The sequence below is a fragment of the Epinephelus moara genome, chromosome 18, assembly GCF_006386435.1.
Source record: "Epinephelus moara isolate mb chromosome 18, YSFRI_EMoa_1.0, whole genome shotgun sequence".
Taxonomy (NCBI): Eukaryota; Metazoa; Chordata; class Actinopteri; order Perciformes; family Serranidae; genus Epinephelus; species Epinephelus moara.
In genome coordinates, this window is record NC_065523.1 from 17,994,915 (window position 1) to 18,018,864 (window position 23,950).

The 23,950-nt window shown below is 39.4% G+C and overlaps 1 protein-coding gene across 1 annotated transcript in view; it reads right to left on the reverse strand.

Annotated features, from left to right (window-relative positions):
* Window positions 1-23,950, reverse strand: part of elfn1a (extracellular leucine-rich repeat and fibronectin type III domain containing 1a) — a 99,387-nt gene that overhangs the window by 14,799 nt on the left and 60,638 nt on the right. Inside the window, exon 2 of the mRNA XM_050070202.1 lies at window positions 19,922-20,009. The gene's annotated coding sequence lies outside the window, so the exon portion shown is untranslated. The remainder of the gene's footprint in view (window positions 1-19,921; window positions 20,010-23,950) is intronic.

A 23,950-nucleotide genomic window follows, 5' to 3' on the forward strand; every position in this document is an offset into this window, starting at 1 on the left:
TAGCTTCATGTCAGCTTTTTTAAAAACTGATCTCCATTCATATGTAGATATCTTTGTGATAGAGATTAGCTGACATGACTGGCGCCTAACAGAGAAATCCCCTGGCTAGACCAGATCTCCAGTAATATTCTCGCTAGAGGCTCATCATCAGACCGATAGCCGAAAGGTTCTGAGATTGGGTCTCTACCAATTTATGGGAGAAAAATCTTTCTCTTTAGCTTCTAAATGCCCCAGTATGTCCACCAGCTAGTCACTAAATACAGTTTGTCTGTCTGCTGTATGATACTGAGTGGGTAATGTACAGTTTTTAGAAAGTTTTCACTGAACCAGCCGCCTGCTGATGTTGAAAACAATGCTAAGAGATTCAAACAAATCAGTGAAGTTGCAACCAGACAGCTAAACAAGTGTATTGTTAGTGTGTCACTTGCAAATGTATGGCAACAATTATTATAGTGGCATTGTTATTCTATGTGTTTCGTGAAATTGTGTAAAAAGAAAAACAAAATATTGATATAAGCTTAATTTCTCAAATTCCACTTCCTGAAAACTACCACAAGGGGGAGTATCCAACAAAATGAGTGCTAATTGTAGTTTCTGAATAACACCCAGTAATAGTTAAAGGTTCCTTATCAGAGAGCAACCTGCTGAGACAACATAACTGACTTTTCTTTGCCATTTCCTGTCAAACAAAACAAAAACAGCTTTTGCAATGTGTATGATATCATCACAACAAAAGCAAAATGGTTTCCTTCCTATCATCACTGTAAAGGCTCCTTGACATCTGTGCCCCTAACACATCTCTTTACCAAGGTTTGTGTAAATGCAACAGGAAAACGCATGTTTGTTTGAGTGAGTGAGTTTTGTGGTTGTGCAGAGTTGTGCAGTGTTGGATGTATAAGAGAATGGGCTACAGTGTTGGAGGCGGGGCCCTATTTATTCTAATGAAAGGTGCTCAGTGGCGCATGAAGCCAAAATGGTTTAACTGCGGTGTATAAAATTACCTGAATGACAGGCACTGCTCCCGCACTATGCAGGCCATAGAGCAGACACTCTAGAAACGTATGTTGGCCAAGCCGCCTACTTTGGGTTTAGCGCTCACTTAACTTGAATGGGGATAAAATGATTCAATCATGCGGCTCCTCTGGATTTTCCAAATGTTATCGGACTGAATGGTTAAAGTCCTGATAGTGAAACGAGTCATTTGCAGGGTTTGTGATGCTCAAAAAATGTATCCACTGATTTACAGACATCTCTTTGTCATGTAAATCAATGAGAAAAGTCTTTTTGTGCCACAGGGCATCACATGGTGGTGTAATTACACTGTTTGGCCACTACAAAGTTTGGCTTTAAAGCCTGGTGCACTTCCTGCATGCATCAATTTCGTAACTGATGAATTTGAGCTTGAGTATCGTTCAATCTTGCAACAGTTGCTCGTTTTACAGCAGCGAAGGATTTACGGCAGAATAAACAGCACAATTTTCCCTGGTTCTCCTGACCATCATAGGAGTCTCACTTTTTTCTCTCTAGCCCCGCCTATTCGCACATGTCCGAAGAAAGGTTATACAACATGAAAATTACACAGCATAGCTTACTGGTGGCTGGGAGCTGTACTTTTGGAGTGGAAAAGGCACAGTCCTGATTGTCGTTAGCTTGCAAACCCCTGGCAACCACCTGGCTCCAAGGCCATCCCTCCCCGTTAGCCAACTGCAATACACCGGCCGGAATATGTTTCCTGGAGCTTCGCTAAGCGTGTCCATTTGAAATAGATATCATGGGCCATATTCACAAACATTATGAGAGTACTCTAAGAGAGCTCCTAACTCTCTCTCTCTACTAAAACTTTTAGTAAGGAGTCTTAGCTTAGGAGTGATTAAGGAAAGTTCTTGAAGCAACTCTGACAGAAACGTTTATCTTAGTGAGGGGGTGTGGTTGACCTTGTTGCTAGGTGTGATGCTGTCTTTTAACAGATGTGATTGGTTGTCACAGACACGACCTTTTGTGAGCTGCAAGGTGTGGACACCCACTGGAAGTGAAATCTTTTGTGAGCTGCAAGGTGTGGACACCCACTGGAAGTGAAATGAACTGCATCACAATATGAGATTAACAGTGTTGTCATTGTTAGTGTGATCACTCTGCTGATGGAAGGTTGAGACAGACCCAAGTCATCACTGCTGCACTGTTGTGTTTTTTCAGTTTTTCAAATATCTTAGTATTGTGATAATTTTGTTTCTGGTGTTATAGCATTATTTTGTGAGGTGGGAAGTGTGTGCATATCCAAAATGAGATCGACCACAAATATTATCCCTGCACAATCTCATCTGTAGCATTTCGTTTACTCACTGTCATTTTTTGTTTGGAGACCTTTTCTCCGACCTCTTTGTGTTTTCACCTCAGGAGCTCTTTTAAGGTCTATGATGCTCTGTGAATAACTTGTATTTTTACAAGGACCTAAAACATCACACTTCTAAGAATTTTCTTAGAATTTTGTCAATAGGACCACCTCGTAGTGCTAGGAAGCTTTGTGAATACGGCCCCATGTTGTTTTGTTTTTGTTGGACACATTTTGTAATAAGTGTCAAATTGAGTAATTCTGGGCTACTCCTATGAAGGTATAATGATTTTACTTATTTGTTCTTGTATATATTAACAAGTCTTAGTTTTTAAAAAAAATATGCTATATATTTTTCCAAGTTTTAATGTCTGAATACTCTTGAGTATTGCTTTCTCTAAATCACATGCTCTGCAGAACTGAAATTATAACCCATTTTTGAGCTATAGTGACTGTAATGAAGCCAGTGGTAGAGCCTTTACCAGCTTGCTTAGAAGCATATGGATATATTCTATATTTTTTTAAATGGCTGCATAATTTGGTTAATACAGGCTAATTTTCAATTCAGTTTTATCTATAGTTTACCTTTACTGCACCTCTTTTCCTACTCTTTTGCGTAATATGACACATTGCTTAAGTGGTCAAACACATACTCATTTGTTTTTCTTGGCTTTTGAAAATAATCTCTGTCTCTAATTCTGTAGTACTGTAAATAGTAATTCATTTAATTTGAGAGGGGGGGAAATAGGCATGAATGAGTAAGGGGTGGTTGTTAAAAGAATAGCTTGAAGCAGCTGATTAAAAAAAGAGGGAAGAAATGGACGTTAGTCATTTTTTGGGGCTGTGAACTCAGCTCAAAATTCACATTGTGAACTATGAACAAGTTTATTTTAATCTGTGTGAACTGAACTTTGAGCCAGCTTTTGTGAAATTTGATTTTCCACAACACTGTTGGTGTATATTACAGTATGTTATTTACATGTTTACAGTCAGTCAGTAAAAACATTTTATTATAGTCATGCTGTAAAATGGATCACAGCAACACACTTTTGTCAAAAGTTCAAGTCTGCTTTTATATGTGCAGCAAAACGGTAAATCGGTCAACAGGCTGGCATAGTAACAGTATTAAAGTTACTGATACAGTCAAGCTGTTTTCATGGACCGTTTGTTCGTTTTCCCATTAAAACGAATGCATTAAAATTTAAACACGTTCTACGTAACTTGAGCTCGTCATTCATGTATATCCCACGTATTTGGGAAGGCTGTAATCACGTGTCCACTGAGCTGATGTGAGTAAAGAAGGGTGTGATCTCAAAAGAAGGCAGGTTGGGGTGGTGGATAGATCACAAAACATAGGACTTTTGCCCGGGACTTTCCCCTAGGGGAACTGTGCAAACTTTGAGTCATTTTAAGGTATGTCGCCACCATGTTTCTTTTCCTAAACCTAACACACCTCACTTGCTGTACCCTAATAACTTTACATTAGGCATGCAACTTGACATTAGTAAATAACGTCATTAGTGGGGCTCTTATTTGTAGGATATCATACGAGCTATTGTATGTGGACACATAGATATAGTATATTTTTGTTGGTTAAAACGGCATTAACTGAATTTCAGTGTACATTAGGACTTTACAGCAACACTTAATTAGACTTTGGTAAACAAACTCATCTCATGGGTTTATTATGTGACCACCTCGTGTTGCAAAGTAGAGAGAGACATTACTGTAATTGTTGAAGAACAAAATCTAAAATAATACATATAAATCTTTATTTTTGTTATCTTGTCCTGTAATCAAACATGCTAGATTCATTGGAGTTTTGCAGAGATAAAATAAGGACAGCTAATATCTTCTTGCTGCCAATTAGTACTGGGCCCTGCTAATTAGGTGCAAATTAGCATCAGGGTAATAAGTATTGCTGGAGTGTGGATTGATCTCAATTAATGCTGATGATACATTTGTGCCAAATGTCAAATAACAGATCCTTTTTGGATAATTAAGGTCTTGAGTGCAAAGGTTGGGCTGATACAGATATGCACTGGCTGAATTTGAAACTGGTCTATCAAAAAGTTACATTCAGCCCACTTACTACTTGGTATTCCACACAGGTGTCATACTTTGTAAAACTTTAAATGACTTACTGCCCTGCCATCTCTTGTAAATTCCCAATATCTCACTCCATTGTTCTTCAGTGTATCAAGAGTCCTTCAGCAGGCTCATGACCTAGTATGATTCAAGCTTAGACGAGAGCAAAAAATCTCATTACAAACTAAAAGCTCTACTTTGGGTGACACCTCTTATAAAGATGATAAGCCATGGAGAATGGTGTGGAATCACACCGCACTGATGGAGACAGATGCATCAGTGAAACCCTGCAGGAGAATTAAAGCAGCCCGGCGCAATAGTTAGCAGGACACTGGGAAGCAGAAAAGTGCATCCTGCTCAACCTTTCAGTTTTTTTCTTTAAAATGAATGCTGTGATCTCTGCACTGTACCGAATTCTATAACAAAACCATAACAGTTCAGCTCCACGGGACGCATACTGAGCAGGGGGAAAAGGCATCTGGGCTACGGAGAGCATTTATCAAAAGGACAGGAGCAAAGTAGAGTTTAATTTAATTCGGTACGTTTGAGAGTAAGATACAAGTTGGAATAACACCTGAAGGTTTAAATGCAATTTTCCAGGCCATCAACTGACCATCAACTCGGCACGTTATTTTGGCCTCCAAGCCAAAGCATCTGGCAGCAATGTCTCTAGCTGCTGACTCATGACATGTCGAACCAAAGTGGGAGCTACTGCGCAGCCCTGAGCGTGACAGGAAGTTATGGAAAAATTACTCAGGTGGATTTAACAGGACTGCTGGGTGTCAACTTCTTTATGTTTTTTTTTATTAATATCTTATATTTTTTAGAGAATTGATAAAAGTTCACATATGCTGATAAAATCTGTGATAAGACTCGCTTTCCTTATCTTTCTCAATTACTCGCCATGCTGAGCCAAGGTTTCCCCACCAATTAACCTTCAGAAAGTGACTGCAGCTAATTCAATTATGTTGTACTGCAGGACCGTGCGTCTGACTGACAGGTCAACCTGCCTCACTGTTCTGATTGACAGGCTGCGAACAGCGAAGCGGCCGTTCCCTGCGCTGAATGTTTATATCTGTCCGACCCGACGGAATATCTGACACATTTAGGCAGAGGACATTATCACTTGGAGATTATCTCCACAAAGAGTTTAACTCAAATGATCTACATCTTAAAAGAGTTAACGTGGCTTCAAGGGAGTTTTACATTTTTATCTTCCTCCCCAGATTTACCCTAATTCAGTCAGGACACTCGCATCGAGATTTTAAGCATTTATCGCAGCGATCTGCATTTTGGTTTGGCGGTGTGGCTCTGCTCATGAGATGCTCTGGGACAGGTTTGACGCAGAGGAGTGAATTCACAAAGAATGGCTTGTGGCTGCTGATAGTGTCATGAATTGCACATGGTCCAAATCACAAAAGATTCTGTGCTAAAGACATTTCAGTGCAAATATTCACATGAAGTTTTGCAGCTGAGTGCAATTATCCATTCGGCATGAGTGTTGCCTTCACACCTAGAACACAGTAGGCAGAACAATGGCAAAGAGGAAACTGAAATTTTTAGGCCGCGGGCATCCCTTAAAACTTCAGGCATGGAATTTAAACATAACAGAGAGACCGTACTGGGGATTTAATTTCCTGATCTATCAGTGCTGTTGGTGCTGCTTGTGGGCATGACACCCCTTATAAATGCACTTCAGTTACCACCAACTCTATGAAGACGCTAATAATTTCACTGTAACTGCATGTGGCTATTAGCGCCTTGTGAATTGAACTGTTTTGCAGTGAGGCTCATTTCTAAAGATGCACTGAGTCTGTCCGATGTTTCTGATTTCACTCTATTCCAAATTTCTGTCTATCTAAGAACTAGAATTGACAGCATACAAACACATTTTTGTAACTTTTTAAAGCCACAGGAAACTTGGCTTGAAAGAGTAAAAAAAAAATCCATAAATGATATCAAAGATGAGCGACTCATTAAGCATCCAAAAATCTGAGTGAAAATAAATGTTCATAACTAGAAAACCTGATTCAAAAACAGCTCATTTAGCTGCTCAGACTATTTCTCAGGATTGTAGGAGAATAATCAGATCACGCTTGATTGACAGCTCCATCTCAGCTCGAGTTATTTTACCATTTTATTTTCCTGTCATTCACTAATGTTATAGAGTTTTGCTGCCTTGGAATAGAGCACAATATCTATCAAACAGACCCTTCTTGGGTAGAAAGCCAGCTAGACTTAGCATCTTTAACTGGGCATCTCAACTCATTTATATAGAAAGGGGCCCAATGTATGCATATTACCTCATTTGAATACATGCAAATAGCACAGGTGGCAGCACAGTTAGGGGTGCATTTCACTCTTTGCGGGTGCTTTGAGAATTAAACTGATCCTTTTTGTCATATTCATGCAGATCTAGCAGCCGTAAAAGCCACGCAGTCCTCTTGTAAATTTGCACAAGACTGTCTCTACACTCACAACCCCCCTGACAGAGATACACACTTAACATTTAATGGACGTGCAATAATCAGTTATCTATCCATGGGTGGTGCTTTGAGCTTGTGGTGGTCAGTGACAGCAGATCGGAGCAGCAGTAGCAACAGATTCATGAAACAGGAGTTCAGTACATGAGTTTGCTATGTGAATGTGTGTGTGTAGGTGTGTAGTTGGAGTTCAGAGAGATGATTATCTGATTTTGGGGGGGATAATGACTTTATCTTGCTCTCTGAACCTACACTATGAGCTCCTTTTTACAGAGCCCAAAAGGAGTATTAGAGTTGGACAAGGTGACAGGAAAGAAAAATCAATCGGTGCTAGCGAGGATTTTAAGTCCCGACTTTCCTGGCGCTGCAATTTGATCCATCTATGATGAGTGCTGGAATGAAAGGAAACAAGGGGGAGGCAAATGGAAACAACCATCTTGTGTGATGGCCATGTTGAGAAATAAAACTGTCTCTGCCTTTGAAAGGGAAGTTATTGTTTCTGACAGGGCAAATTCTCTCAGGCTCTATAAGGGGCAGAGGATACAACAGAGAGCTCGTGCTTGACTATCACAGGAGTGAAAGGTTTTTTGGTGCGCCACAGAAAGCGAACTCTAGACTTGAAGGAGATCTCAATGCGAGATGACAGGTACACCACTGGGAGGACTTTTATCCCAGTTAGGTTAGATGATGCAACAAATAAATGCTTTAAATGCTAATGGACATTAGTGGAAATAAACGGACATAAAATGCTCAGATAACTTTGTGTCAGAATTTGCATTTTTATTGCTGCTGTCTATTCAAATTTTCCTCCACAAATGCACATAGGGGACAAAGGAAGTATTTGCTTTGCTTATTTGGAAAGAAAAGCTACAGTTTCTTCACAAAGGAAAAACACAGCATTCTAGTGCGTATGCTGTAAACAGCAGTTAAAAAAAAATCACCTTGTGCTTGAGTAGCTCTTACGTGTAATGCTATAGTTGTCACAGCCATAACAGTGCCATTCACTTTCTTTCACACATGCCTTCTCCCTGGCACAGATTTTCTTAGAATACATCAGTCTCTATTTAAAGAAGCAGAAGCTTTTAAGGAGGGTTTTAACAGCAGGTTCCATTACCAGCATGGATAATACAAGTCCTCCATATAAAAACAACAGCCTCTGTTTCACAGATGCTCCTCATCTACATTTCCTTTTTGCACACTTCTTGTAAAATACTTGTACAAGGGTGTCTAGTCAATAAATGTCATCTGTGTCATAACCCACTAAGGAGATGAGGCAGAGGCAATTATCATTCTACAACAAAGTCGAAAGGTCATATGACAAGATATATTACATAGTGGACAGATGCCTTATGTGATGTGATTAATCATCGTGCGGATAAAAAGCCTTCGACTTCTACCGAGCCCTGTTGAAATGACTGCTGTCAGTGTGGCCACACAAATTTTATTTTCACTGTGACACATTCAGACTTTAATGTGCTGTTAAATAGATGCATTGTTTAGTAAAAGGTGCAAGTTTGAAAGAGACAACTGTTTATCAGTGACTTTTGGAAGACTATTTCAGCTGTTTATACATACATTTTAGCTTAGTGTTTAGACTCTGTGTGCTATGTGGTTTCCACATGCTCTTAAATGTGACACATAGTGACCAGGTGTTACAGCTGACTCAATATGTGCATAATACAAGAGTGTTTCCCAACAGGTGGGTGGGATCATGAACTAATGGCTAGGGAGAAATCTGGATGCCATGGCTGCACCAGTTGCTGCCCTACAATATTTCCATATTCACCTTAGCAACTGCACAGGTAGTCTGGAGTACAAAGGTACAAGTACCCATCTGGGATACAAGGGTATATGTACCCCTCTGTCCTCGGGCTCTCAGTCAGATCCACCCCTCGCTCCTCCACAGCTCCTCTGATCCAAATATGGTCACTTCTGACTCCAAAAATCAAAAGAAGGCAATGGCAAAAATGCCAAACTCAAGGCTTCAAATCGCATGTCTACAAACCAACAATTGATGTTCCCGGAAACTGGTGGAAATGCTGTGAAGGCTCACCAACAGACGATTGGTGGTGTCGTTTGTTGGTGTTTAACAATGGTCTACAGCTTGGCAGGTGTCTCACCAAGGTGACACACCATCCACCGTCCCTTCCGCCTCCCGTTGAAAAAGTCAGCTTATGTATAACTTGACCTTCGAAACATTTTAAGGATATGGATGAAATGTGGAAATGTTACGCATTCATGGTTTTCAGAAGTACAATGCAAACATTTTCTTCTGGCATCCGGGCTGCTCTATACTCCCACTTACTGGGATCTATTCATTTTTAATACGTCCAGTATTGTTTTATCGGCCTTGAAGGGTTGAAGATACCTGTCATCACATAGCGTCAGCATCAGTTACTCTTCTCATCAATGCCATTTTCCAGTAGCCTTGCCACCTCCATGTGATGTCACACTCCTATCACTGATAACTTTTCCATTTATCTAGACGTCATTAAAAAATATTCACTAACTAAAATGTGCTTGTGGTTAAAACAGCAGTTTTGTTTGTGTTCGTGTCAGTTTGTTTTTTGTTTGACAGTAACCTCATCCTTGTGGAAATAATCACTATACATGAATGTCAGTGGTCTTTATTCACGAAGCACCCACAGCTGTGTGTATTCAGGGTATTACAACTAGTACATCTGTTGATTTAATTGCTCCATTCCCTCTCACTTGCTGAAGGTGAATTAATAAGTAAATGCAGCTGCTATATGGCAAAACTGGATACACATTCATCTTAATCACACACATTTGGAGACGACTGATGTCAGTGATACGGATAAATGAAAGTTAAACAGCATTACTGACTCATTTACTGACATCACGCATATCACTTATATACTGTTTTAATATAGTAGATTTATTACACCTCCAACTAAGTTTCCAAAACACACTGGATGAGTAATTCTTTGTCGCGACTGTGCCACAGTCCTGACACATTACCGCCCAAGTTGGACAGTCAGACACTGATACTAATCTATAATCCATTTGAGGTGCAATTTTCAGCTGTAGAGCTATCTTTCCAAAGGGATAAGTGAATAAAGAAGCACGGCGGCGATGGAAAACACATAAATCAATCCTGAAACAGTGAGGTCACTTCCTGTTAAACAGAAATAACCAAACACAGCATATGATGGGAAATATAGATAATGACTTGTTTACTGTCATTAAAAAGTGATGGGTGAAATAACATTGTAAAGGAGGACGTGTGGCAGGCAGATTAAAAGCTAATAAAACGAGTGCCTGCAAATGGTTTATCAAACGATACTGTGACAAAACTGATACTCTGACAGTTTTCTCATTTGAGCACCTCACCTCCTGCAATCCTGTTATCTTTTAGAGCACAGAAAACTTCTTAAGAGAATCACTATACAATATTCAAAGTGCCATAGGCAGCCTCTATGCCTGAAACACTTCAGTTTTAGCTCCTTTAATAAACAGTGAGTCATTTAACATTTACTTAATGCAAAGAGGTGAAAAATTGAAAGGCAAACTCATCAAATGTATTAAGACAGGTTTATCACCTTCGCTCTGTTATATTAATAATCTTTAGGAAATCTAATACTAGTTTAAAGGCTTAGAGACAATGCATTTTGGAAAACGTCTTATGGAAGAAATAAAGCGGTAAATGTAAGAGATTTGACAGAAATGACAAACAGCGTTTGACAAGACGAAACAAAAGCAGATGGTCAGAGATCCTTCTTTAAAGGTGCGTGGCCTCAGGTTTTTAATCCTGCTCTGTAGGCGATAAACCAAAGCCTCAATTATCTCCTCATGTCTCACTCAGGAACACGCCTAACTCTGTGTTTTTAAAACAACACGTGCATTATACATGGAGTCCCTGTGTTTTATTGCAGTCATTTTTCATTTCGACGACACAGACAAGCAGCTTTGCCTTCTGCAGGTCTGACTGCATGAATGGCATGCAATAAGAGGGAAGAATTGAGGTGTCATGATTTGAGAAAAGTCCCCTGTCACGCTGGGAAAGGTGCTGTGGCACTTTATCAGCGATGTGGAAAAAAAATCATTAGGGAGTCTGTAATGAATGGCTGACAGCTGTCTGTCAAATCTGTGTAGGCCCATTTTAACTTTGATTCATTTTCTCCATGATTGCCTTTCTCATCGCTAAGTCACAGCCTGGCTGCTGGTGCAAGTCGTTATTAACAAAATAATATGGGATTTGATTAAAGTAATGGAGATGACATTATAAGAACTAACCCTGTGTTGACTTGCTTTATAGGTTTTATGTTGGATCCATTAGACAATCACTGAAGTGTCATTTTGGCTTCCTTTACATGTATTCGTTGTATAGATATATGTGTGGGCTGTAATGGTTTTTAACGTAACCCTTTTGTTCTGTTTGTTCCACTGCACAAAACAGCGCTAGCCTCCACTAACTTCTGTTTTTAAAAAAAAAAATAATACTAAAGGTTACAATTGGCATTCACACCTGGGTCAAATGACTCTGCAGTTGTCACGTGTATTTATTGGCTCTAGCTCCGATTGGCATTGATAGAAATACATCATCCAGCTGAACACACTCATTTTAGCCTCTTTACCCACGAAATGCAATGACATGCCACCGAAAAATACTGTTCGTCTCCGCCCAAGCAGCGCTTACACATCGTTCTAAATTAGTTTGAAAGACAGACTGAATAAATTTCTCCCTGCGCATGCATGAAATCAAACACGTACTTTCCAGCAGCAACGTCTGTGGGAACCATTCCAGACAATATACAGGCGTGATGGCACTCCTCATTGGCACACATAACTTTTGAACAAAACAACAATTGTCTCTCAGTCAAGGTTAAGTTACAACTCTGGACTAATGCAGAATGTAAAATAATGGACTGACATTGACCACTGATTAAATATTGAATTTAGAATGTTGATTAGCTGGGTGTGCTGGGCAATACAGACGCATATCTCTCAGTAAATAATAAGCATCATGTATTCAGCCAAGCAACAGATAAATAGCATTTTATATTTGATAATGTATAAAAAAAAATCTCGGTGAGTCAGAGCAGCTGAGGTGATAATGTGATATTGTGAGGACAAGACTAATTAAAAGACAGGAAGGCCAAAGCTCAGTGTTAAATTTAATTAAAACGTTTCTTATTTATGTTGATGTTAACACTAAACACTAACTTTAAATATGCTATGGAAAAAATGCTTTAAAAATGCTATAGAAAATGTTCTGTTCATTAAAAATGGTGTGGTTAAACCTTATTCTGTTCTTCTGACTTTTTTAAAGGCGGGAGGATCACAGTCGGAGCAGTGGTGTCTGGTGTGACCTTTGGCAGTGGCAATGCTTTACATGGCTCACGGCCCAGGTCAGGTAGGAGGGCTCTTTAGCAGACTGTTACATACGGCCTCAAGGAGGTCACTGTATTTATATTTACATTAGAGTTTGAGTATACATTGATATAGATCTGATCATGACTCTGACAACGCTCTAGTTGCCAGCTGTCATTTTGCCAGATATTTGTGCCATCTGGCTAGGGATTTGAAACGGCAACCATCAGGCTACCAGTCTGCTTCTATAACCTCTTGGCTGCCTACCGCCTCAAGTTGCCCACCATAAGGGCCTTGACACTTCAAGGCAACAGTCGGCCATTGGTCAATATCTGGCCATCGGTGAGCGTCCCTAGTTTTGGTGGTGTGTCCTGCATTGCTGTCACTAATTGGCCCCTGTAGGCCTAAATTCAGCTGATTCAGCATGTTTATTCAGCATCTGTGCCAGCAGAGCCCGTTGGTGAATCAAATCGCTGTGATTGGCAGTTCAATTCAGAAGAGAAACGGAAGTGAGGGCGTGAGATTTAAACAACTTGTTATATTAGGTTAGATTGTTTTTAAGCCATTGAGCTTTCAACATCTGGTTGTGTTTTTAATGTGCTAACAAGCTAACTGGCATCTTGAATCTGTCCTTTCAGTCTGCCAGTTTCCCTTTTTGATTGACAAATACAGGTTATGGCCACCTGCCGGTATGAAGAGTTATATCTTGTCACACAGGCGAAGAATGTACATGCTAGTTGGCCATTGGTTGTAGTCTTTGCACTGTGTTTACCTGCAGGTTTTGGCCAAGACACAAGCAACCTGAGGCAACACAACAGTCACCTTTTGTCACCACTGGTTCTTGATATTAGTTGGATGTGTCTGGGCCTTTATATAGCAGGCTAGAACTGGCCCAGTCTGTGAGGCTCCAAACAATGGGGAAACAAAGCCAATGTAAACAATGCAACAGTTTAGCATTTAACCACAAGAAAAGTGTATCATTTAGAAATCTGAACTACTTTTTTTCAAATCTCAGCTACTTTTTCTTGAATTAAAACACTCCTAACATTGAGGTTTTCACACTGACCAATGTGGAGAGACCTGGGCATGCACAGGATGTTTACTGGAGACATTTTTGGTCTGATTTAGATCCGCTCATCTTTTACAGGGCAAAGACTTTAATATTATGGCAGCCATATTTGTGATAGATGTAGCTCTCATCACGGAATTAATGGACTGAGGGAGCATCAAGTGAGTAAAGTGATCACTAAAAATTACAGTACATTAGGACTGATGACAGCCCAGGCAGGGCAATTGGATGAGTTCAGTTCTGGGAAATGCACCAATACAGAACCACAACAGAACCACAGAGGAGGCACTATGTCGGATTCTCTTTTACTCTGATTGAGCACTGCAGTAATAATGTAATCACATGAATCGTTAATCAAGAAGTGTAAAACAGCCATTTAGTCTTTTAAGATGGCTTGTGCTGCCATGAGGGGTGTTGTATGTTGCATTGATCTTGCTCAAATGGATAGGTTGGTTTTAGTCACTATGTGTTACCACCTTGACGTCATAGTAACTAAGTCATAAATGCAACTACAAAAACCAATGCTATATTTACAACTAGTTGTTTTCCCACCCTGAGGGCATTGATCATTGCACTGCCTGGGCACCAACAAACACCACCGCAGCCCACGTGAGATATAACAGGCCAGAGTCGAATCGATGCATCGAGCGAACGTGGAGGAAGGGTTAAATTCCTTTGATGAGAAGGGAGCCCAATAATTGCCAACCATACAGATGTTTTATAATCACTTTATGTGACCAATTTAAGGCTCCCTCGGGATCCATGTCTCTCTCAGGCTAATCCATGATGCTCTTTACGGTAATCCATTCAAATAACTCTTCTCTAGTGCCATCAATTAGGAATCCAGGTTGACGGAGGAGCTGGCACTATAGAGCTTGATGGGGATAAAGCTGCTGTGACCTGGTCAGGAGAATGATCATCACAGTGATCAATGGCTTTATGATATTCTGGATCCCAGGACAAATTTTCGACTGCCTTGAAGGCAAAACTGAAAACCAATAAAGTGAGAGATAAAAACAAAGTTGCTCAACAATAACACTTTAGAGGCCATAGCGTTTATTTACAATATAGCGTTTGGGCCTCATGCAAGAACCACTCAAATGAACATGTTCAATATCATTTGGTACATGTGATTTAGGAGAATTTGTGTTCACCTGATTTGTCATACGTTTAATTTTTGTAACAGTAGGTATGAATGTCATTTGTTGTATGAGTCATGCACACGCCTAATATACTGAAATCAAGGTATACATATAACTACATGAGCCTTAATGCAAAATAAATATTCTGCTCACCAGATCATCATCATGGTTTGCCTATTCACTGAGAAGCTTTTATCATCTTTATGCCTACGTGCCGGAGATAGCAGTGGCCAAGGTCAGTGTGACCTTGAGTACGTCTCTAGTGAACGTTATATCTCAAGAACACCTTGAGGGGATTTCTTTAGATTTGGCACAAACATCCACTGGGACTTAACAATTAACTGATAGAATTTAGTGGTCAAAAGCAAAAGGTCAAGATCATTGTGACCTCACAAAACACATTTTTGCCCATAACTCAAGATATCATGCCCTAATTGTGATCAAATTTCACCCAAATGTCTAATATGATATAATGATCAAGTGATGTCATTTTATACCCAAAAGGTCAAAGGTCAGCTTCACTGTGACATCATAATGTTCTGCAAAAACACTTTTCTGGCCATTACGTAATGTCATAACTCTGGAACAGAAGGGGAGACATTTGGTCAGATACTGAATTGGTGGGAAAATTTTCTTATGTCAAAAGTTGTGTGTTACCATTGTGGGTAAACTCCATAAAGAAATATCTGCATGTAAATCCTGATTTTAAAAAAAAGCTAATGTAAAGCTACATTCTTGTCAGACAATAGCTGATGGGTTCTAAGATTGCATTAAGGTCTCTCCACATGGACTGTTTAGCTGCTGCTCAAATGTGATTAGTCAATGCTACTCAGACTACAAACAGAAAACAGACTGCTTCTGATACCAACATCTTGTCTGCTTACCTACAGATTCTGCATACATATGCAGATATCTGTGGAGATTAATATCACTGTGACAGTCACAGCCCCTTGACTGGCTCTCATATTTGCCATGTACCAGTTTGCTTTAGAAGGACGTTTTCTAGCATCTAGAATCATGTCAAACCCTATACTTCAGTCACAGTACAGTGCTGCTTTGATGATGCGTCCTTGGCAGCTGTATTATTAATGTTTGTTTAAATAGCCTAGTTTCGGGCCCTCTAACACCGCTACTGACACTGCTTAATTTTTTATGGTTTTGTCTGCTGATGTCTGACAGCAGGGCCTGAAACTTTTGTGTGAAATTCTTCTTACTGTTAACATTTATGCGACTCAAACTTTCCGACAAATGGAGGGGAAAAGTTGGCCTTATTTGGCAACTCTTATGTGTATTGATTACGGTAATGCTGAAATCTCAGGAACACACACCACCTCGTGAACAGATGGCACTCATTAGGTGGAAACAAGTTTGTGAGGTTAATGCTGGACCTGCACCAAAAACTTTGCAAGCAATTTTACTGTCACAGACAGAATCCTGAGATTTTTCCCATAGTTAGTGCACACTCCCATGATCTTGATCATTTGGTGCAGGGTGGTCATAAAACTCAGCCTGAGCTATCTTACATCAGTCTTTTCAATGTCTTGCTCAAACATGTTGAGTGTTGTAAATTTTTAGCCCTGGCACATGTGATACTTGAAGAATAGGTGCACTCTCTCCAGCACTAAACAAGAAGTAGCAAACCAAGGAGACAGTAAACATGGAGGGGACCCTGGGGAGGCAAGAGTGGTAAGAAGTCTCGACTGCTTGTGCTGTGGAAAAGGAGGAGAAACTGGTGGAGTTGTGGAGTGAACAAGAGCTGATGTTTAATTTAGCATGTATCTCGTGGTCTATCTGTTGTATTCATGGATTATGCTGAATTGACAAGAATACTGTCGACTTATGACGCCTTGTATCTTATGTGTCTAGAGTTATGTGTTGTAATCCCGACATGTAAGAAATTGTGAATATGTAAACGGAGTTTGGCATAATATTTTCCCCCAGGAGCATTAAGGCAAGAAATCTCAAAAGGAATCTCGTCGTAGTCTTGAAAATAGTGACCCTGCAAAATCCCTGGTCTTTGCAAAACCTTGTGTGAGACTAAAATCTCACATTAGCCTAAGATGTGGGATGTCAGACTTAAGTCTCTGAAGTCCTCTAGTGTATAGTAGGAATAAGAGTGTCTAGTAAATCTGACTTGGAACAAACTATCAAACGATAAGAATACAAAAATATTCCTGCCTCTGGCCCTGTGTTTCAGTGGGCCGGACTTTTCCTCTTGTAGTGCACATTGCACATCCTGTATAAATCAGTGAAGTAAAAGCACATATCTCTGCAGGGAAACTAGGAATTATGGGTCCCCTTAAAGAATATTGGTCTGGACACTCTTTTTTTAAAAAAATGAAATAATTAAACTGGGAGTTTTGTGGTCCCTCTCCAGCTCTGGGCGTACAGACTCGTCACTAACTTTCACCAGCGGCAGCAGCAGCAGCAGCAGCAGCAACAGCAGTACATCTCCAGTTTTAATGACAGTAGTTAAAGCTGCTACTCTTTCATGGGTTGCCAAACTTGTTTTAGGATGGCAATAAATAGGATGTATATATCGGCTTGTTGTGCCTCTCATGCATAATGTGGTTTTATATTTATACCCTAAGAATTGGTGTAGCAGAAATATTTCTGGACAGTTCGACATAAGAAAAATCCCTCTGGCCGTACTTGAAAGGCAGCGAGGATTAAATCAAAGTCATTCAATTGATCCAGCACTCGAACACATATTTGATGTGTCCAATTGGGGATTTTATTCTTGAAGTCTGTCCAAACCTGCCTTTCCTTATATGACGGACTAGAATATATACAAAGGCTCATTGTCTCTCAACTTCTAGTTTAATAAAAAAAAGCCATAAATAGCTGCTCCCATTTAAAACAAAAACTGAAAATGATGTGAACATGAAAAAGATAGATCAAAAAATACAATAAAGAGGATTTCTTTGGTTAGTGGTGGCACTAAAACAGCACATTCAATATCCATTCAACTGCTCTCTGGTAGATCTCTTACACCAAATGCCTTGTTGCAAGCTTATTAAGATGATGATATACAGTAAAAAGCACTGAATATATTATCTGCACGGTGAGAAACAGTTTCCAAACTAAGTCTTTATTATTTTTGTATAGCTTTGTTTCTAAAGCATGATCGTTATTATCATTCTTCTCTGGGGCCCTCTCCATTTTTAGATTGCATCTCTATGTTTGGTGTTGTTTAATTTTTCTTTAATGGGCACTGGGACTTCAGCCGAGTCAAGTACAAACATGTAGGGCTTTTTTTTTTTTTTTTTTTTTTTTTTTTTTAAAAGACCAGAAGTTTATAGCTACACTAGCAGCCACATGAGGTTAAAGTTGTTAGATGCATAGAAAATAAAGAAACTTTCTGGTCTTTAGGTCTTTATACTTATTGCGAGGAAATGCTATTATTCTTTGTCAGGCCCTCAGGCTCAGCTGGGCTTTAAACCTAATGCTATTAACATGCTAACGGTAATAGAGCTAAGGCGTTGACATATTTACCGGCTAGAGTTTCATTTAAATACATTTAAGACACAGAGAGCTGTAAGATTGAATTTCCAAAGCTTAAAATTGACTTTTTTTTTTCTTCTTCTGCTACAATTAAATCACAAGAGGAAAGTGTTAAATTTAGAACAAACTCTACTGCTGCTGACATGTGCCTTAATGAAGCCATAGGGCACTTCCCATCTGCTCAGCATGAATGACTAACTGAGTTACTAGTGAGCCACTTGAATAGAAGGTTTATGCAGGTTATGAAAATGTATTCCAAAAAAGTGAGTCAATGATGATTAAAATTCTAACGCCACGTCCCTTTTGTGAATGGCCTCTTAATCAGCACTAATTGTTCAGTGTGCACATACTCTTCCTGTCACGGTACACCCTCGCAAATTAAAGTACTCATTTGTTGTTCACCGGTTGAGAGAAAAAGGAGATAATGGAGCAAAATAAAAAAAAAATCCATATTTTTAAAAAGACATTTAAAAGGATCATATGTTGGGTGGTATGTGAAAGATTAAATGTACTTATTTATGCCAATATGCAGATGTAATAACTGTCAGAAAGGTGGTTTTGCTCTTTTTTCCCATCATTAATATTTGGGCATTAAATGAATACTTCACTCCTCAAATGACCGGTTGTATAACAGTTACTCACCCCGTGTTACAATGAATTTGAAGAACACTTTGTATTTCATGTGTCCTAGGGTGAATGAAGAATCCAAAAACTGAGAAAGTTCTTGATGAATTGGGAGTGAAAGTGGGCTACGTTTAACAACAGCAAAACTATATCAAATATCTGTTTAAAAACTCTCACACAACTCGTGCACAGCTCATTTCTCCAGTTGTATGCTCAGTACTTCTGAAACAGACAGCTGTTTTGACGGAGAATTGAACTAAAAAAGCCAGACTCCATTGACCAAAACAATAATATTAATTCGCTGAACAAGGCAGCTGTTGGTCTACCACAGTTAGTTTGTTTGTGTTATTGTGTGACTTTACTGATTCTGAACCAACTCTTTAACACATCAAAGTGACCCAATAACACAAACAAACTATAGATTGAGGCAGCGGTAGACCAGCAGCTTCTGTGTTCAGCAAGGTAATATTACTGTTTTTTTCAGTGGAGTCTGGCTTTGAAGAGAGCACAGGCAAGTTTCACTATTAGTCCAGTTTCCTGTCGGATAGGGCTGCCTGTTTGGGAAAAACTGAGCATATGACTGGATAAATAAGACTTGGATTATACTGAATGAGTTGTGTGAGAGTTTGTAAATAGATGTTTTGATATAGTCTCACTGTTGTTAAATGTGGACCCCTATGACTTCAATTAATCAAGAGTTTTCTCAGTTTTTGGATTCTTCTTTCACTGAGGAGGCATGAATTTTTCATTACTTGTGGTGAATAACTGTTGTACAAATGATCATTTTGTGGGTTAAACTGTGATGAATTCAAGTTTAGCTGGTGAATAAATCATTTCAAAGAAAGATTACAGCTGTTAGGGGAGAAATAGAATTTTTAACATAATGGTTGTGATAAAGAATAAAGTCATTTGTTCTCTGATCAGGTGGTTGGAGTTGGGTTATAAAATCAGAGCTTGATAACAAACAAGACATCTATTGATGTTTTATTCTAATGCTCCCATTAAGATTGCATAAATAACAAATGCATTACCCAAAGCATTTAAAAGACTCCACCTTCTAAACTCTATAATATATATTTTAGCTTTTAGTGCTGACATGCTAATGTAAATAAAAAAACAGAGGCAGAAACAGGGGAACGTAAACACAACACGCATATACACAGACTGATACTGAGACTGTCCACTCTCAGGATGACATGTCCTTTTGAGTGACTTGTCTTTGACACTGTACTCGTCATGTGTATTGACCAGTGGATTAGCGATGGATTCTCTCTGATCCTCTTAGGGGGCGTTTGCTCATGCAGAGCTGCAGTTGACTCAAGCTAGAAGCAAAAATACCTTCACTCACCTCTGGAATCTAGGTTGAAGTCCTCACTGTGCATCCCTGGTGTCCTCCTATAGCAGTGCAGATGTTCACTGATTTGTCTTCTTGAACTCTGAGGAGCAAAAACAAGATAGTGACAGATATTAATATGTAATTTCCAATCAAGTGGTTTGTTTACTACTTTAAGCATGTGAATGGATTTTCAGTATTAAACACCTTCATATAACATACAGGTATTTAAGCCAACATGTTGAATCCAATCCATAGAGGCCAGTGTTAATGAGGCATGCAATAAGAAGCTGCTTCTTCAGAGGATAACCTTCTTTTGGCATTGCAGTCGTTCCCTTTTCCTCCTTTTTTTTTTTTCAAAAATCGGAACCACCTCATTAACCTTATCTAGCAAGCAAAAGCTAATGAAATCCTCTGTTTCAGTGTCCAGTCTTGCCAAAGTTAGTTTTACTAATTAATCAAACATCATTCCCCCCCACCCCCCCACCCCCCTATCATCTTAATGACTCCCTGGAAAGTGAATGAGAATGTGCTGCACACGTCGCCCGTAGGGAGGCCGCAATGCATGGGCACGTCTTCATGCATTTTTATTGGAAGTTAAAATAAAAGAGGGTGAGAAGCTTTGTGCTGAAGAGAGAGATGGATGTTTTGTATTCACTACAATAAGTGACACAGAAATGAAGCATGATTTCTTCATCTTCTTTTAACCATGTTTCGTTCCTTGCTTTCCTGATTCTGTTTACCGAGCCTCCACAGCATGCAGCGACGCAAAGCTGCAATTTTCCCACCTACATACATATTAATATCTGCCTAAGACGAGGCCCAGATTACTGCACAATCAGTATTCACATTACTCCTCTTGCTCTAATGAAACAATTCTGTGTTCTCATCCCTTGTGATTCAGAGTGTATGACATGCTGTATCAGATAAAAAGCACCGGCAAAATTCAATCTCCAACAATCAGTAATGGAAATCTGCAAAATGGCTAGATTTTCAGTAAATGAGAGGACAATAGATAATGCAATTCAATTAGCTGCTAAGGCTGCTATTTGCATCCCAGTGAAAGGGGTGATAGTTTAAGTGGCCCAAGGCAGCTGCCTTTCAGCAAAGGCCCCGTGACAACACAAAAAGCAGCGGAACCAAGAGAAAAGGCGAGTTTGGGAGTCTTCAGCAGTATTCTTTTAATTACTCATCATAATGACTCCATTTAGCTGTTCAATGACCCATTTTACGCCATTGAACAGGCATGGGAAGCTCTCTGTCCTTGGCAGGGTCAGTCCTGCAGCTGCCCCTGCCTGCCATGCTTTAACCAAGAGGGAACATTTCTTCCCCCCCAACCACCGGGCTTTAACAGACAGGTTGAGAAGAGGAATTTTCCCTCAAAATTAGGTCTGCACGATATGCCAAAAAACCCCCCAAAAAACATTGGGATTATTTTGACAGATATTGCGCTTGCAATAAAGGTCGTGGTTTCAGAGTGAATAATAATTTTTGTACTTAATTTTCACTGAAAAAAGGGGGAAAATTATGATAATATCATTTTTTTCTGGGGTTTTTACCAAACAAACATGTTCTCTTATGTCTGGAATGCTGTGCTTTTACCTTTATCAATAAACAGCAGCTCTTGCAATGGATCTTGCACTTGGGCATGTTGCAATTTCGATAACATTTTGATTTATTGTGCAGCCCTACTCAAGGAACATTCACATGTTCACTTGAACAGGGAATTCAATGCAAAGAAGAGCTCATTATATGGAAGACAATTATTATTCCTCATGAACGTTGTTGTGCATTAGATAAAGATGGGTTTGTCACTTTGGCACCTACCATGAATTTGGCACATGGAAGCCTCTAGGTGTAAGATGTGTCATATAGTGCTAGTAATAATTATGCAGGTGTTGCTGCAATAGCAACCTCACTCAGGTCACAGTTAGAGAAAATCCATTCTTATGTGAATTTACCTTATTAGAATAATTTTTCTGCAACAAGCTACCTTATTTTGTGACACTCTTTATAACCACAACCTAATGGCACATAATTTGAAACTGTTTCCTGTAATAATCCTTTACTCACGCTGACTAGCTATGTACAGTGACTCTTGAATATGCCGTCTGTGAAGTATTCATGTTTTGTATGGAGACGAGGAGCAGCATCCGTCCACCATGCTCTCTCTTGTGAGCGGAAACAGCATTACTGTCCAAAGACTCTCTTCGTCTTTGTTGCTTTTCATAAGACATGATGTATGTGAGGACAGGTCAGGTTGCAGCCCTGGAGTAACGGGTGCAGGAGGGGAAGAGTGGAGGTGCTGAGAAGAAACAGACCCCATATGGTCTTGAGGAGCTGGAGTTTCTGGCACATCTCCAGGATGCTGACCCAGAGCATTGAAAGGTTGAGCACTGGCACCGATCTGACTGATTCTGCCCAGCTGCTGACGTGCAGAGGAGCGCACATGGATATGAGGACAAAAATAGCTTGCTGGGATCCACAGCTTGACGCAACTGTCCGGAATTTAAATCACTGCCAATTTATTCTGTCCCACGTCAACTTTCTATGAGACGACTACCATCACAGTGTGGCAATATTTAGTTATTGTGCATAAAGGGTGTTACAGTTAATGTGATCTGTGCTATTACTGTCCTAAGTGGATGATTTACAGAAAAAAAATCCAATTTGTAACACATTAGGAGGGAGATTTTAGATTTGCTTTTCAATACTGGCAGTGTGTAATCTATTTAAATAAAGAAAGCAGTTAAAATATTCAGTGAGTGTGGTGACCCCAAGTCAATTTATGTGCGCCCTCCTCATCTTCCTGTGTAAAAAAAAAAAAAAGGCAAACCATCTTGTTGTGCCCCCTCATTAATTGAAGAGATTAGTGTGCTTAAGTGGTTTGCAGAGTAAAGGCCTCCACATTTTAAACACAGATAGGAGAGAGTGAGATTTTCCAAATGAACGTTACATTTAAGTGTTGAGAAATCAATCAGGAAGTTACATTCACCTCAATGCCCTGCTTTACCATGTACACCAGTCTGCACTAACTTATTTTACTGTTTGATACATTTGATAAAATTGGGCTCATTAACAGCAGTGCGCATAATGTGTGTAACGTATTATGGCTATAATTGTTAGGAGGATGGACTGGTGTCATTTTGGCATTAACTAGACCATCTTGATGTTATGTCATCTGTAGGGCTGCAACTAACAATTATTTTCATTATTGATGAGACTGTTGGTTGTTTATCAATGAATCGATTAATTGTTTGGTCTAATTAACAGGAGAAAGCAGTGAGAAATGCCAGTCACAATTTTTTTACAGCTTAAAGTAACGTCTCAAAATGTTTTGTTTTGTTGGATTAACAGTGCAAAACCCCAAAATATTCAACTAACTATAATGTCATCTTTGAAAGGCTCAAATATTCAACAGATTGGCTAGAAAACTAACCTCAATGATTAATTGATTATCAAAATAGTTGCCGATTAATAATCGTTCTACCATACCTGTTAGATGTCTTTGATAATGTCAATCAATGCACACATTTGGAACCATCATGGTGCTGACTATTACTTGGAGTTTACCAGCCTTTTGGGGCTACAATCTCAAATTCCTCATATGGCATTAGAAAATTGTTTTAAGCACACCCTTTCTCTGCCTCCTAGTTTAAAACATTTTTTAAATCTTTTTTGTTTTAAATTACTTATTATTCTTTTTTCCTGTCCTCTCATTTTGAATGTCTGATAGCCCCCCACTAACATTTTAGTCGTATCTTGTCTTGTCCACAAAAACAAAGCATACATTTTGTCAGTTTTTATTACCAGTGGTCTTTTTTTTTAGCTCATCATCTTGTCTTCATCATGTATAAAAGGTCGTTGACAAACATTTTGCATCATGTTGTTTGTCAATGAAATTAACACTGCTCATGATGTGCAACCAATCACGTAGTGGTGTGGGCGGGACATTGTGCAAAGCTACAGAGTGGTGACTGCAGATAGATGGATGCATCAGAGCCAGAGTAGCACATTTTTTAATGAATTTATTATATTTGCCTG